Genomic DNA, 14,540 nt, shown 5'->3' on the forward strand with positions numbered 1-14,540 from the left:
GGGTGCGCGGCGCGCAGTGTGTAGGTTATTCAGACCTCAGTTCCGGCTTGGAGTGGGTAGTCGTTGGATATTTATCGTGAAGCGGGTGCCGTCGGGTCCTTTCATACTGCCTTCTTAAACGAGCTGTGGTGGGATTTAATACAGCCTTTATACTAGTTGTTAGTGTTCAAAGTGAAGTCCCCAAGTTCGCAGCGTCAGCATCACCTGGGAATTGAGTGGAAATGTAAATTTTTAAGTCCCGCCCCAGACCTTGGAATTCAGAAACTGCGAAAGAGCTCAGCAGTCTGAATTAGCTGTCCAGGTGATAACGATGTCCACTGAATTTTAAGAACCTCTGCCTTATATAATAATAGATGCCTTAATAGAAAGAGAAAACTAATTGTGGCAGAAACTGTTGGAGAAGAGGTTGATTTATTTTAAAAATATTTGTTAAAACCTATTTGGTGTTACTTAATCTTGCCTAATAGGATACAATCTCCAAGTTATAGTCTTGAATAATGAGTAGACTGGTATTAGACTTCCATTTATGTCCAAAAAGAAATGCTCATTTGCTGGGGATATAGCTCAGTTGGTAGATTGCTTGTCTGTCAAGCATGAGGCCTTGCGTTCAATTACCAGCACTGCAAAAAAAAAAAAAAAAAAAAGGGCTCGTTAAGTGTGCATGTTTGCAGTAGTACAGTGTGTGTGAGGTCTGATGCACAAACCTATCTAGAGTTTGGAATGAAGGCCAAATGTTTTCATTACCTTTTTTTAGCTCCCCCACCTTCCCCTTCTCTTCCCTCCTCTCTTCCTACCATATTTATATAATTTTATTTCATTTCTTAAAAAGATAAAGACCTGAAACCAAAGCTATCTAAATATCGGCCAGGAAGGAAACCTTCCCTTGAAGATTAACTAAGAAGGCCCTCCTCCCTCCTCTCAGGCTATCCTTTTGAATTGTACAACATCTTGCTTTATTTCCTTGCTTTCTTTTGAAGGAGCTGTCCATTTTTTTCCCTACACACACACACACTCCATATGGTAAGTCAGTCATGTAACCTATAGAGATGAAAACCAAGTCAGGTGTGTGTGATTGGGATGGAAGGCAACTTGCAAGAATTGAAAATGCTGCAGAGGGCAGCAGTGTGTAGTTGGGATTAAGGTGGAAAACAAACCAAGAAGGATGCACATTTCCTTAAACAGAGAATGGTTTGAAATAAATGTAATTTTTGACAGTGGTTCTTATTCTAATTTTGTATTTTAAGAACTGATGCTAAAAGGTGTGTAAAAATCTCTCAAATGAGAAGTCTCCCTGAACCTTCTGGATCAGAAATTAGGGAATATTACAAATTCCAGTATAGGTTTCTATACCATGTTAGCAGTTTTGTTTTCAGTATTGTTTTTAATTCTCCCAACTAGATAATTTTGATTTATAAAGAAAAGTTATGTTGAATTTTAATTATCACAAGGGCATGATAGCAGTTGTATGTACCAGAAACCATTCTAAACACTTTATGTGTATTCAGTTTTTACAATTCTGTGTGGTGTTAGTATAGACTTTGACTAAAAGTGATACTTCAGGTAGGCTTTCTGACTTACCACTTTGAAGTATCAAACTCTAACATGTCTGATTTTTCTTAAAACACTCATTTTTATTCTTTAAAAGAGTAGTATCCTAGCATGCATGAGGCCCTGGATTCAGTCCCAGAACAACAACAACAAAAAGAGCAATATATAAAGCCTCTGGTTCTTTATTTCATTGAAACCCAGTGAGTAAATAAAATGTAAAGACTCCAAATTGCCACCAGAATACACAACTATTTTCTTTCACATCTAAAGAAAACTGAAGAACTACTAAATAAAATAGTATAGCTGCTGCCTTAGGAAATATGCCACCTCTCATAGGACAAAGAGTAAGCAATAAATAATATGCGTTGGTCAAATGAGATAGTGCATTTTTTTATCTTTTATTGTATCCTTCCTGATTAAAAGCCCCAGATTTGCCTACATTTTTTCCTACTTCAACAAATACCTAAGAAGAATTATAAATGTGCACAGTACTAAAACTTGCTTATGTATTTTTTGGTTTCTTTTGTCATAAGATGTTTCTAATGTTTTCATGGAGTTTTTCTGCTGGGTGAACTATTTGCTTTTTTGTGTTTGAGTGTTTGGGGGTACAGGGCATCGAATACACATATCCTGGGATGCTACCTAGGTGGCATCAGCCATTTAAGGCTAGTGGGAAAACAATCTTAGATATTAGTAACTGCAGGTGCTTAGATATTCATAGGTCGTAGCAATCCACTTAAATTTGCATTACCTTGCTGGTCTTAGGTTGTGCATTTCCAGCCATTCTGTTTTTTCTGTCACTAAAGAACAGAAAACAACCACTAAGGAATAGAAAACATGCCACTAAAAACACAAGGATTTGAGCAGTTTGAAAAAGATGATGATCTAAAGCTTTACAAGGATCAGAAATCACTGTTATTCAAAGTTCTTTAGAACTTTTCAGAAGTGCTGTTTAACAGGACAGGTTTAGTCTCCCTTTTTTGAAATACTTGAGGCCAGAAGTATTTTAATTTCTGTTTTTTGGGTTTGGAATATTTGCATATATATAGTTTGGGAACTGAATGCAAGTCTAAATACAAAAGTTATTTCTATTTCATATATTCCTGTACACATAACCTGAAGGTAATTTTATACAGAATTTTTAGTGCACCTGCATTTTGACTGACCTATCACAGGATGTCACTTGTGATGTCAGATTTCAGATTTGGGGACATTTTGGATTTTAGGTTTTCAAATTAAGGGTGCTCAACAAGTATACCTTTCTTGTGGTATATATTCTGGGGACAAAAAGAATCCAAACAAGCAAAAACCCTCAAATATCATAGATTTAATGCTAGTTGTATTAATGATAATGTAATTTTGAAACTCATGTCTACTATGGGTAAAAAACAATAAATTTACCCTCAAATTGTTTGGTTAAAAAAACATAAAATTTTGCAAAATGCATATACTTATATAGAGACAGAAAAAAAATGGCAGAATGTTTGCAGTCATTGAATTTAGGTGGAGGGTATATTAAATGTTCATTGTACTAGTCTCAAAGTTTTTCTGTATGTTTGACATTTTTCAAAATAAAAAGATGGGGAAAAGTATTCATAGACTGGTTAGAATACCTTTTAGAATGGTTTGAGGAGTGGGTGTTTGGGAATGGTGGGGAAGTGCAGGAGGGAACTCTAGGAATTAGCTTAGAAAGCTCAGAAGTATTATGAGAGATGACGAATATGTGGTTATCAGAAACAACAGAAATTAGAGAGCTGGATGGGTCAAGGCTCAATGGGAAAGGGGGGCAGTGGAGATTGAAGAAGCTGTCACCGGAAGCTCTTCAAAGGGCAGGAAAGAAAGCATGATTAAAATGTGAAATAATTACTTTGACTTCCCCACATGCAAGAGAGTTCAATGGGCCTTGCCTTCTGATGTGTGGTGATAGGAACAGTTTTCATTTTTTGACCCTGTTTGGCTTTCTTGTAGGACAGCTCTAGCAGTAGTCTTTTAAGATTGTTTTTTATGCCTGGAGTTAATTGGACCCATCTATATCACAGTCTCTGAAAGCACCTTTTGTTGTTGGTGTTTTGTTGTTGTGACAAATTTCTTTATTAGAATGAATAACATACACAGATGGGCTTCAAAAGTAAGTTGGGCTGGGGTTGTGGCTCAGTGGTAGAGCACTTGACTAGCATGTGTGAGGCACTGGGTTCAATCCTCAACACCACATATAAATAAATGAATAAAATAAAGGTCCATCAGCATCTAAAAACATTTTTTAAAAAAAAGCAAATAGGCAAACTTACTGGTTACACTCTGCCTCCAGTTACTCTATTTACTATGAGTAATGTTAAGCCATAAAGGATGATGGCAAATGAAATTCATATGTCATTTGTATGTACAATTTAACCCTAGGAAACAATAGAGTTGGGTACTTTTAAGCTTAGGCATGTGTATCTTTTTTTTTTTTATTCCAACAATATGGTTTTCCTTTTTCATTGTTTTTTTTTAATTTATTTTTATTGTAAACAAATGGGATACATGTTGTTTCTGTTTGTACATGGAGTAACAGCATATCATTTGCATATTCATACATTTACATAGAGTAATGATGTTTGATTCATTCTGTTATTTTTTTTCCTTCCCCCCCCACCCCTCCCACCTCTCTTTTCACTCTATACAGTCCCTCCTTCCTCCATTCTTGCCCCCCTCCCACCCCCCATTATGTGTCATCATCTGCTTACCAGTGAGATCATTTATCTTTTGGATTTTTGAGATTGGCTTATCTCACTTAACATGATATTCTCCAATTTCATCCATTTGCCTGCAAATGCCATAATTTTATCATTCTTTTTGGCTGAGTAATATTCCATTGTATATATATACCACAGTTTCTTTATCCATTCATCAATTGAAGGGCATCTAGGTTGGTTCCATAGTCTGGCTATTGTGAATTGAGCAGCTATGAACATTGATGTGGCTGTATCTCTGTAGTATGCTGATTTTAAGTCCTTTGGGTATAGGCCAAGGAGTGGGATAGCTGGGTCAAATGGTAGGTCCATTCCAAGTTTTCTAAGGAATCTCCACACTGCTTTCCAGAGTGGCTGCACTAATGCAGTCCCACTAGCAATGTATGAGTGTACCTTTTTCCCCACATCCTCTCCAACACCTATTGTTGCTTGTATTCTTGATAATCGCCATTCTAATTGGGGTGAGATGGAATCTTAGGGTAGTTTTGATTTGCATTTCTCTTATTACTAAAGATGGTGAACATTTTTTCATATGTTTGTTGATTGCTTGTAGATCTTCTGTGAAGTATCTGTTCATATCCTTAGCCCATTTGTTGATTGGGTTATTTGTATTCTTGGTGTAGAGTTTTTTGAGTTCTTTATATATTCTGGAAATTAGTGCTCTAACTGAAGTATGATTGGCAAAGATATTCTCCCACTCTGTAGGCTCTCTCTTTGCATTGCTGATAGTTTCCTTTGCTGAGAGAAAGCTATTTAGTTTGAATCTATCCCAGTTATTGATTCTTGCTTTTATTTCTTGTGCTATGGGAGTCCTGTTAAGGAAGTCTGATCCTAAGCCAAAAAGGTGAAGATTTGGACCTACTTTTTCTTCTATAAGATGCAGGGTCTCTGGTCTGATTTCAAGGTCCTTGATCCATTGTGAGTTGATTTTTGTGCAGGGTGAGAGATAGGGGTTTAGTTTCATTCTGTTGCATATGGATTTCCAGTTTTCCCAGCACCGTTTGTTGAAGAGGCTATCTTTTCTCCATTGCATATTTTTGCCACCTTTGTCTAGTATTAGAAAATTGTATTTATTTGGGTTTGTGTCCGTGTCCTCTATTCTGTACCATTGATCTACCTGTCTATTTTGGTGGCAATACCATGCTGTTTTTGTTACTATTGCTTTGTAGTATAGTTGAAGTTCTGGTATTGCAATACCCCCTGTTTGATTCTTCCTGCTAAGGATTGCTATAGCTATTCTGGGTTTCTTATTCTTCCAGATTAATGTCATGATTGCTTGCTCTATTTCTGTAAGGTACGTCATTGGGATTTTAATTGGAATTGCATTGAATCTGTATAGCACTTTTGGTAGTATGGCCATTTTGACAATATTAATTCTGCCTTTCCAAGAACATGGGAGATCTTTCCGTCTTCTAAGGTCTTCCTTAATTTCTTTCTTCAATGTTTTGTAGTTTTCATTGTAGAGATCTTTTACCTCTTTGATTAGATTGATGCCCAAGTATTTTATTTTATTTTTTTTTTGAGGCTATTGCAAATGGAGTTGTTTTCCTCATTTCCCTTTCAGCTGTTTCGTCGCTTGCGTATAAAAATGCTTTAGATTTATGCGTGTTGATTTTATAGCCTGCTATTTTGCTGAATTCATTGATGAGGTCTAGAAGTTTTCTGGAGGAGGTTTTTGGATCCTCTAAATATAGAATCATGTCATCCGCAAATAGTGACAGCTTAAGTTCCTCTTTTCCTATTCGTATCCCTTTAATTTCCTTAGTCTGCCTAATTGCTCTGGCTAGATTTTCGAGGACAATGTTGAATAGAAGTGGTGAAAGAGGACATCCCTGTCTTGTTCCCGTTTTTAAAGGGAATGGTTTCAGTTTTTCTCCATTAAGAATGATGTTGGCCATGGGCTTAGCATAAATAGCCTTTACAATGTTCAGGTATGTTCCTACTATCCCTATTTTTTCTAGTGTTTTGAGCATGAAGGGGTGTTGTGTTTTGTCGAACGCTTTTTCTGCGTCAATTGAAATAACCATATGATTCTTATCCTTAAGTCTATTGACATGGTGGATTATGTTTATTGATTTACGAATGTTGAACCATCCTTGCATTCCAGGGATGAACCCCACTTGATTGTGGTGCACAATTTTCTTAATATGTTTTTGGATACGGTTTGCCAATATTTTGTTAAGGATCTTTGCATCTGTATTCATCAAGGATGTTGGTCTAAAATTTTTTTTTCCTTGACGTGTCTTTTCCTGGTTTGGGTATAAGGGTGATATTAGCTTCATAGAATGAGTTCGGCAGGGTACCCTCCTTTTCTATTTCCTGGAATACTTTGAGAAGTATTGGAATGAGTTCTTCTTTGAAGGTCTTGTAGAACTTGGCTGAGAATCCGTCTGGTTCTGGGCTTTTCTTGGATGGTAGATTTTTAATGGCTTCTTCTATTTCATTGCTTGATATTGATCTGTTTAAATTGTGTATGTCCTCCTGGTTCAGTTTGGGAGGAGCATATGACTCTAGACATTTGTCAATGTCTTCAGTAGTTTCTATTTTGTTGGAACACAGATTTTCAAAGTAGCTTCTCATTATGTTCTGTATCTCAGTGGTGTCTGTCGTGATATTTCCTTTTGCATCATGTATTTTAGTAATTTGAGTCTTCTCTCTCCTTCTCTTTGTCAGTGTGGCTAAGGTTTTGTCTATTTTGTTTACTTTCTCAAAGAACCAACTTTTTGTTTTGTCAATGTTTTGAATAGTTTCTTTTGTTTCAATTACATTGATTTCAGCTCTGATTTTAATTATTTCCTGTCTTCTACTTTTGCTGTTATTCTGTTCTTCTTTTTCTAGGGCTTTGAGCTGTAATGTTAGGTCATTTAGTTGTTGACTTTTCATTCTTTTCTTGAATGCGCTCCATGCAATGAATTTTCCTCTTAGTACCGCTTTCATAGTGTCCCAGAGATTTTGATATGTTGTATCATCGTTCTCATTGACCTCTAAGAATTTTTTAATCTCCTCCCTGATGTTTTTTGTTATCCATGTTTCATTCAATAGCATATTATTTAGTCTCCAAGTGTTGGAGTAATTTCCCTTTTTTATTTTGTCACTGATTTCTACTCTCAGTCCATTATGATCTGATAGAACACAAGGCAGTATCTCTATTTTTTTGCATTTCCTAAGGGCTGCTTTGTGGCATAACACGTGGTCTGTTTTCGAGAAGGTTCCATGTGCTGCTCAGAAGAAAGTGAATTCGCTTGTTGATGGATGGAATATTCTATATATGTCTATTAAGTCTAGGTTATTGATTGTGTTATTGAGTTCTATGGTTTCTTTGGTTGGATTTTGTTTGGAAGATCTATCTAGTGGTGACAGTGGTGTGTTAAAGTTGCCCAGAATTATTGTGTTGTGGTCTATGTGATTCTTGAAATTGAGAAGGATTTGTTTGATGTACAGGGATGCACCATTGTTTGGGGCATAAATATTTACAATCGTTATGTCTTCCTGATTTATGGTTCCCTTAAGCAGTATGAAATGTCCTTCTTTATCCCTTCTGACTAACTTTGGCTTGAAGTCCACTTTATCTGATATAAGGATGGAAACCCCCGCTTTTTTACTGAGTCCATGTGCGTGGTAGGTTTTTTCCCATCCTTTCACCTTTAGTCTGTGGATGTCTTTTTCTATGAGATGAGTCTCTTGCAGGCAGCATATTGTTGGGTCTTTCTTTATAATCCATTCTGCCAGTCTATGTCTTTTGATTGGTGAGTTTAGGCCATTAATGTTCAGGATTATTATTGAGAAATGATTTGTAGTCCCAGTCATTTGGCTTATTTTTGATTATTAAGTTGGCTTGGTTTCTCCTTTGTGTGTTTTTTTCTCTAAGGTAGTTCCTCCCTTTGCTGACCTACATTGTTGTTTTTCATATCCTCCTCATGGAATATTTTGTTGAGAACATTCTGTAGTGCAGGCTTTCTATTTGTAAATTCTTTTAACTTTTGTTTTTCATGGAAGGATTTTATTTCATCTTCAAATCTGAAGGTTAGTTTTGCTGGGTATAGAATTCTTGGTTGGCAACCATGTTCTTTCAGAGCTTGAAATACGTTTTTCCAGGCCCTTCTAGCTTTTAGAGTCTGGGTTGAGAAGTCAGCTGCTATCCGTATTGGTCTCCCCCTATATGTAATCTGATGCTTTTCTCTCGTGGCCTTCAAAATCCTATCTTTATTTTGAATGTTAGGCATTTTCATTATAATGTGCCTTGGTGTGGATCTGTTGTGATTCTGTGCTTTTGGTGTTCTGTAAGCCTCTTGTATTTGATTTTCCATTTCATTCTTCAGGCTTGGGAAATTTTCTGATATTATTTCATTGAATAGGTTGTTCATTCCTTTGGTTTGTATCTCTGTGCCTTCCTCAATCCCAATAATTCTTAAATTTGGTCTTTTCATGATGTCCCATAGTTCTTAGAGATTCTGGTCATGATTTCTTACCATCTTCTCTGCTTGGACAACTTTGTTTTCAAGATTAAATATTTTGTCTTCATTGTCTGAGGTTCTGTCTTCCAAGTGGTCTAGTCTGTTGGTGATGCTTTCCATTGAGTTTTTTATTTGGTTTAGTGTCTCCTTCATTTCAAGGATTTCCGTTTGGTTTTTTTTGAGAATCTCTATCTCTTTGTTGAAATGATCTTTTGCTTCCTGCAGGTGCTCTTTCAGCTTATTGGTATTATCATTCATTGCCTGCATTTGCTCTCTTATCTCATCCTTTACTTCGCAAATCATCTTAATCATGTATAATCTGAAGTCCTTTTCTGACATTTCTTCTAACATATTGTCATTGGATTCTATTACTATAGAATCTAGATTTGTTTGGATCATTTTCTTCCCTTGTTTTTTCATGTTGTTCATGTATCTTCCCCTCTAGCAGTGCAGATCTGGGGTACTGCAGATTTCCCCCTATAGGCTTATAGTGGCCCTCTAGGTTTCCAAAACCCTTTCTTTAAGGGGAGATCAATATTAGCAGTGCCCAATTCAGACACTATGCAATCCTAGACCAAATAGCCCCTATGGGGACAATAACAAAATTGTCATAATAAACAAAATGAGTTCAAATATTATCTTCGGTAAAACAAACAGGTTTGCAATAAGGTCTGCAGTTTCTAATGGAGGACAAAGAGGATGCAGAGGGATGTAGAATGTGGCTGTTAATGGGATAAGAAAAGAATATACAGAAGTTCTAGATAATAGAAAGGGTGATAGTGTAATCAAAAGAAATCAGATGTTAGCATGCAAAAAAGGGAGAAAGAGACTCTGAGGGAACAGGTAAACAAAAGGAAAAGAAAGCAAGAAAAGTAAAATAAAAACTTAAATTTTTTTAAAAAGGAGAAAAAAGAAAATCTACTGTATAACAGTCATATAGTAATGAAACCTCCCAGTGTTCAGTAGCCTGATGCATGAGAGGTACCTGACAATGAGCTTCAAGCCTCCAGCAGGCGTCGCAGGATGGGATTTGCCCCACCCAAAGCTTGGAGCTACGGCTTCCAGGATTATCCAAGATGGCCTCTCTGGCTTCAAAATGTGTTGGGAGATGGGGAGCTGCAGCTCAGGGGTGGACGTGGTCAGCTGGAGGTTCTGGAGACGGGATGCGGTTGGTCTGGCAGGGGTCCTGGAGGTCCGGTGTGTTTGTTGTGTTAGTGGGATCCTGGAGGCCGGGTGCAATCAGTCGGTCTGAGATCCCGGTGATAGGGCGCAGTCAGTTAGTCTGGGGGTCCTGGCGGCAGGGAGCAGTCAGTCGATGTGAGGACCCCAGAGGCAAGGAGTGATCGGTCGGGCTGAGGGATCCTGGAGACGGGGCTCAGTCAGTCCAGCCAGGGGTCCTATGGGGCCTGGCTGTTGTCTCAAAATGGCGGCAGCCACATGTAATCAAATCTGCAGGTACTGTAACAGTGAACTTCCAGGCAGCAGCAGGCAGCTGGTGCTCCACTGGCAGTTGGTGATCAGTTTGCTGACTGTTGTCGGATGATTGGGAGGTGAACCTCGAGCATTGGGTGATGGATAGGAGTAACGCAGGCAATGGACAGGGGAGAGGCAGGCAAATGGCGGATGATAGACGCCTGACAGTGAGCAATCTGCTCTCAAAAAAGGCGTAGATATGCTGGCAGACTGCAGGTCATCACAGCAGACAAATGGTAAACACCAGGGGATCGATAAGCAGCAAAAACTGCCTCACCGAGAAACAGACATCCTCTGCTTGAAACCGGCATTACGAAACGACAAGGAACGTAGCCTCCCTCTAGTCCGCCATCTTGGATCTCTTAGGCATGTGTATCTTGAAAGTCCCCTGAAACTTCCACTTAAGGCATAGAATCATTTAATCCTGAATAATGTCATACTCAAATGCATCACTGGATTTCCACAGTACTTGTACTAAAGACATAGAAAAGTCTTGGATGCAATTATTGAATATATGAAATTTTTATTTTTTAAAAATTTAAAATTTGTTCTAAATAGTTATACATGACAGTAGAATGCATTTTGACACATCATACATAAATGGAGTATAACCTTTCATTCTTCTGATTGTACATGATGTAGAATTACACCAGTCATGTAATCATAAATGCACATAAGGTCATAATGTCCGATTCATTCTGCTATCCTTCCTACTCCCGTACCCCCTTCCCTCCCTTCACTCCCCTTTTTCTAATGCAAAGTACTCTGTTCTTCCTTAGGCGCCCCTTATTGTGAATTATCATCCACATATCAGAGAAAACATTTGGCCTTTGATTGTTTGAGATTGGCTTATCTTGCTTAACATAATATGATATTCTCCAGCTCCATCCATTTACCTGCAAATACCATAATTTTTTTCTTCTTTAAGGGTGAGTAATATTCCACTATGTATATATACCACAGTTTCTTTATCCCTCATCTGTTGAAGGACACCTAGTTTACCTATTATGAAGTGAGCTGCTATAAACATTGATGCAACTGCATCACTGTAGTATGCTGATTTTTTAAGTCTTTTGGGGATAAACTGAAGAGTGGAATAGCTGGGTCAAATGGTGGTTCCATTCCAAGTTTCCTGAGAAATCTCCAGAGTGATTGCACCAAATTTGCAGTCTCACCTGCAACATATGAGTGTAACTTTTTCCCCACATGCTCACCAACATTTATTGTTACTTATATTCTTGATAATTGCCATTCTGACTGGAATAAGATTAAATCTCATTTCTCTAATTGCTAGAGATGTTGAACATTTTTTCATTTATTTGTTGACCAATCATATTTCTTCTTCTGTGAAGTGTCTGTCCAGTTCCTTAGCCCATTTATTGATTGAGTTACTTGTTTTTTGGTGTTTTTTGAGGTTTTTATATATCCTAGATATTAATGCTCTATCTGAGGTGCAGGTGGCAAAGATTTTTCTCCCATTCTGTAGATTCTCTTCACATTCTTGTTTCCTTTGCTATGAAGAAATTTTTTAGTTTTAATCCATCCCATTTATTGATTCTTGACTTGACTTCTTGTGAAGTCAAGAGTTTTGTTGAGGAATTTCAGTTCCTAAGCCAACATGTTGGAGATTTGGGCCTACATTTTTTTCTTCTAGTAGGCACAGGGTCTCTGTTCTAGTGCCTATCTTTGATCCACTTTGAGTTGAGTTTTGTGCAAGGTGAGAGATAGGGGTTTAATTTTATTTTGCTACATAATGGATTTCCAGTTTTCCCTGCATGATTTGTTGAAGAGGCTATCTTTTCTCCAATGTATTTTTGCCTCCTTGGTCTAATACAAGATAACTGTATTTATGTAGGTTTGTCTCTGTGTCTTCTATTCTGTACCATTAATCTACATGTCTATTTTGGTGCCGATACCATGCCGTTTTGTTACTGTGGCTCTGTAGTATAATTTAAGTTCTGGTATTGTGATGCCTCCTGCTTCACTCTTCTTGCTGAGAATTGCTTTGGTGAGAGCACCTTTTTTATCTGGTCATTTCCTACCCCCCTATTTATAACACCTATAGCTTATTAATCTTAGGAAAAGGAGAAACAGGGTGAAATGTTTCATATTTCTTTTACTGCACAGTGATAATAGAATGATCTTTTTCTGAAGGCTACTGAAACCAAATGACTACGGATCGCAGGGAATATGCGTTCCCACATGTAGAGTGGAAAAAGGAGACAGTGAACTTGACATTTTATGTAAACCAAAATGAGCCTAAAGTTTTGCCCTCTCAAGATGAGTATTCCCTGGTTTAACATGGCCACATATAGCCATTTTATTGATATGTTGTAAGCAGCTAAACAAACCAACCCCAAAGCTGCTAGAGATCCTAATACTAAAAAGTCCATTAGGTGGCAGTCAGGATCCAGGCATTTTTTGAAGCATGCTCCTACCCCACCCCACCCCCGCTCCATTAATGGAGCCTTAGCGAACATTACCAAGCAGCTTATGGGGAGAAGGGTTAAAACAAACTTTGAAAACTATGGCTTACCAACCCAAACAGCTAAGTATCCATAACATGAAGAACTGCAGGTCACCTGTACTCTACTCTCATTTTTGTTCTAACATGTTTTTATGTGTCCTTGATGTGATTCCTAATAAATTTTGTGTATTTGTTTATATCTAAAGCCCTTTAGAGCACTTTGTGAGGCTGGGAATATAGCTCAGTTGGTAGCGTGCTTGCCTCGTAAGCACAAGGCCCTGGGTTCAATCCCCAGCCCCACAAAATAAATAAATGAATGAATAAATAGACCACTTTGTGCTGCATCTTTGCATTGTTAGTTTTAGAACATAAATAGGAAGGTGGGTCATTTTGTTCAAGACCCAGTACATTTAATAGGTAATTTTTATAGTGACACTCTCATTCTTTATAATTACTGTTCACAAAAGGCTCTTTGTGGTCCTGATAGGTTTTGTAGGTTGGACTTTTGGGACAGTGATTCCTGAGATTTTTGTGCAAGATGTTTATTGAAGAGTGCCCTTGGGAACGTCACTTATAAAGGGTGGTGGGGAGAAGATGACCTGCTATGCCTCAGCCAGTCCCTTCAGAGATGCCTGGTCCCTTCCTTGTAGGAGTCCAGGGTTTTTTATGTACCCAACCCTAATTGTTCAATCAGTTGATCAGCTGCCCCTGTAAAGGGAGCTAAGAGCAATTCAGCTGAGCTCACTCCCACTGCTGGGAGACAGTACCTGAGGGCTGAAGTGGAGACTGGGCAGTATGCCACAATACCTGCTGCAGTCGGGAAGAAGGCACACTTTTCTCATATCACTCCTCTTTTGGGGATCTCTGACACCGTCTCTTGTGCAGAAGCTATTTAGAACCCATGAAAACAGTGTCATCTTCTCATCTTGCTTTCCTCAGATTAAAACTAGTGGAAAAATGCCTTGGCACTTCCTGCTGATGACACCATGTTTGTTTCAAATTGATTTCAGATATATATTTTATGCTGCAGGAGAGCTTAATTATGCATAAACTTCTCAGGTATGAAGATTAAGTACTTCCTCTATTGAAGAATACTCTTAAACTTTTTTGGCACAGTTGTTGATTATAACAGTATATCAAAAACCATTATAGTGAATTTGATTTTTAAAAAGGGAGGGGAGGAGGCATAAATGGTATTTTCTGAATATAGCCTCTTTGCAAGTAATCAATGTATGATCAACTATTTATAAAATATTTTTTGTTTAAATTTTTCCTGACCTTGGCTTCTTTTATTTTCTATTAACACTGATGTTCTTCCTGACTTTTTTGAGTTTCAACTGAAGGAATCACTTTACTCACTTACATTTATTTGACTAATCCTAGTGACCCCCTTAAAGTCTTTTGAAGATGTTCCCTCTCTTCTCACCCGTATGCTGTAGACCAGGCTGTCAACACTTTTCACTTAGCCTAATGCAATGACCTAAGAATGAATTCCTTTCCTGAGATGCCTCCCTCCATTCTTGGCTATCCAACTGATCTAGAAGCATGCCCACTTAGATGCTGAGCTCACTCCCATATTAAAATCCCAATTTGTTATCCGACCACATAAGGCCATCATGGTGTAGCCACAGCCTCAAAAGATATGTACATTCCATGTTCAGACCTGCCTTACTGCTTTTGCTCCTGGTATGTGTTCTACTTTATCTGCTTTCCCTTCTCCCCATACAAGAGTGTCTTTAAACACATCTTTTGGATGGGTATTAGTGATGGCACACCAGCTTTTGCAGGTAGATCTTCCCTTTTCTGCTCCCCTAGCAATCTTATATCTGTCAAGAGCACTCTGTATTATTGGTATTTAAAACCAGT

This window comes from Sciurus carolinensis, chromosome 5, assembly GCF_902686445.1.
Source record: "Sciurus carolinensis chromosome 5, mSciCar1.2, whole genome shotgun sequence".
Taxonomy (NCBI): domain Eukaryota; kingdom Metazoa; phylum Chordata; class Mammalia; order Rodentia; family Sciuridae; genus Sciurus; species Sciurus carolinensis.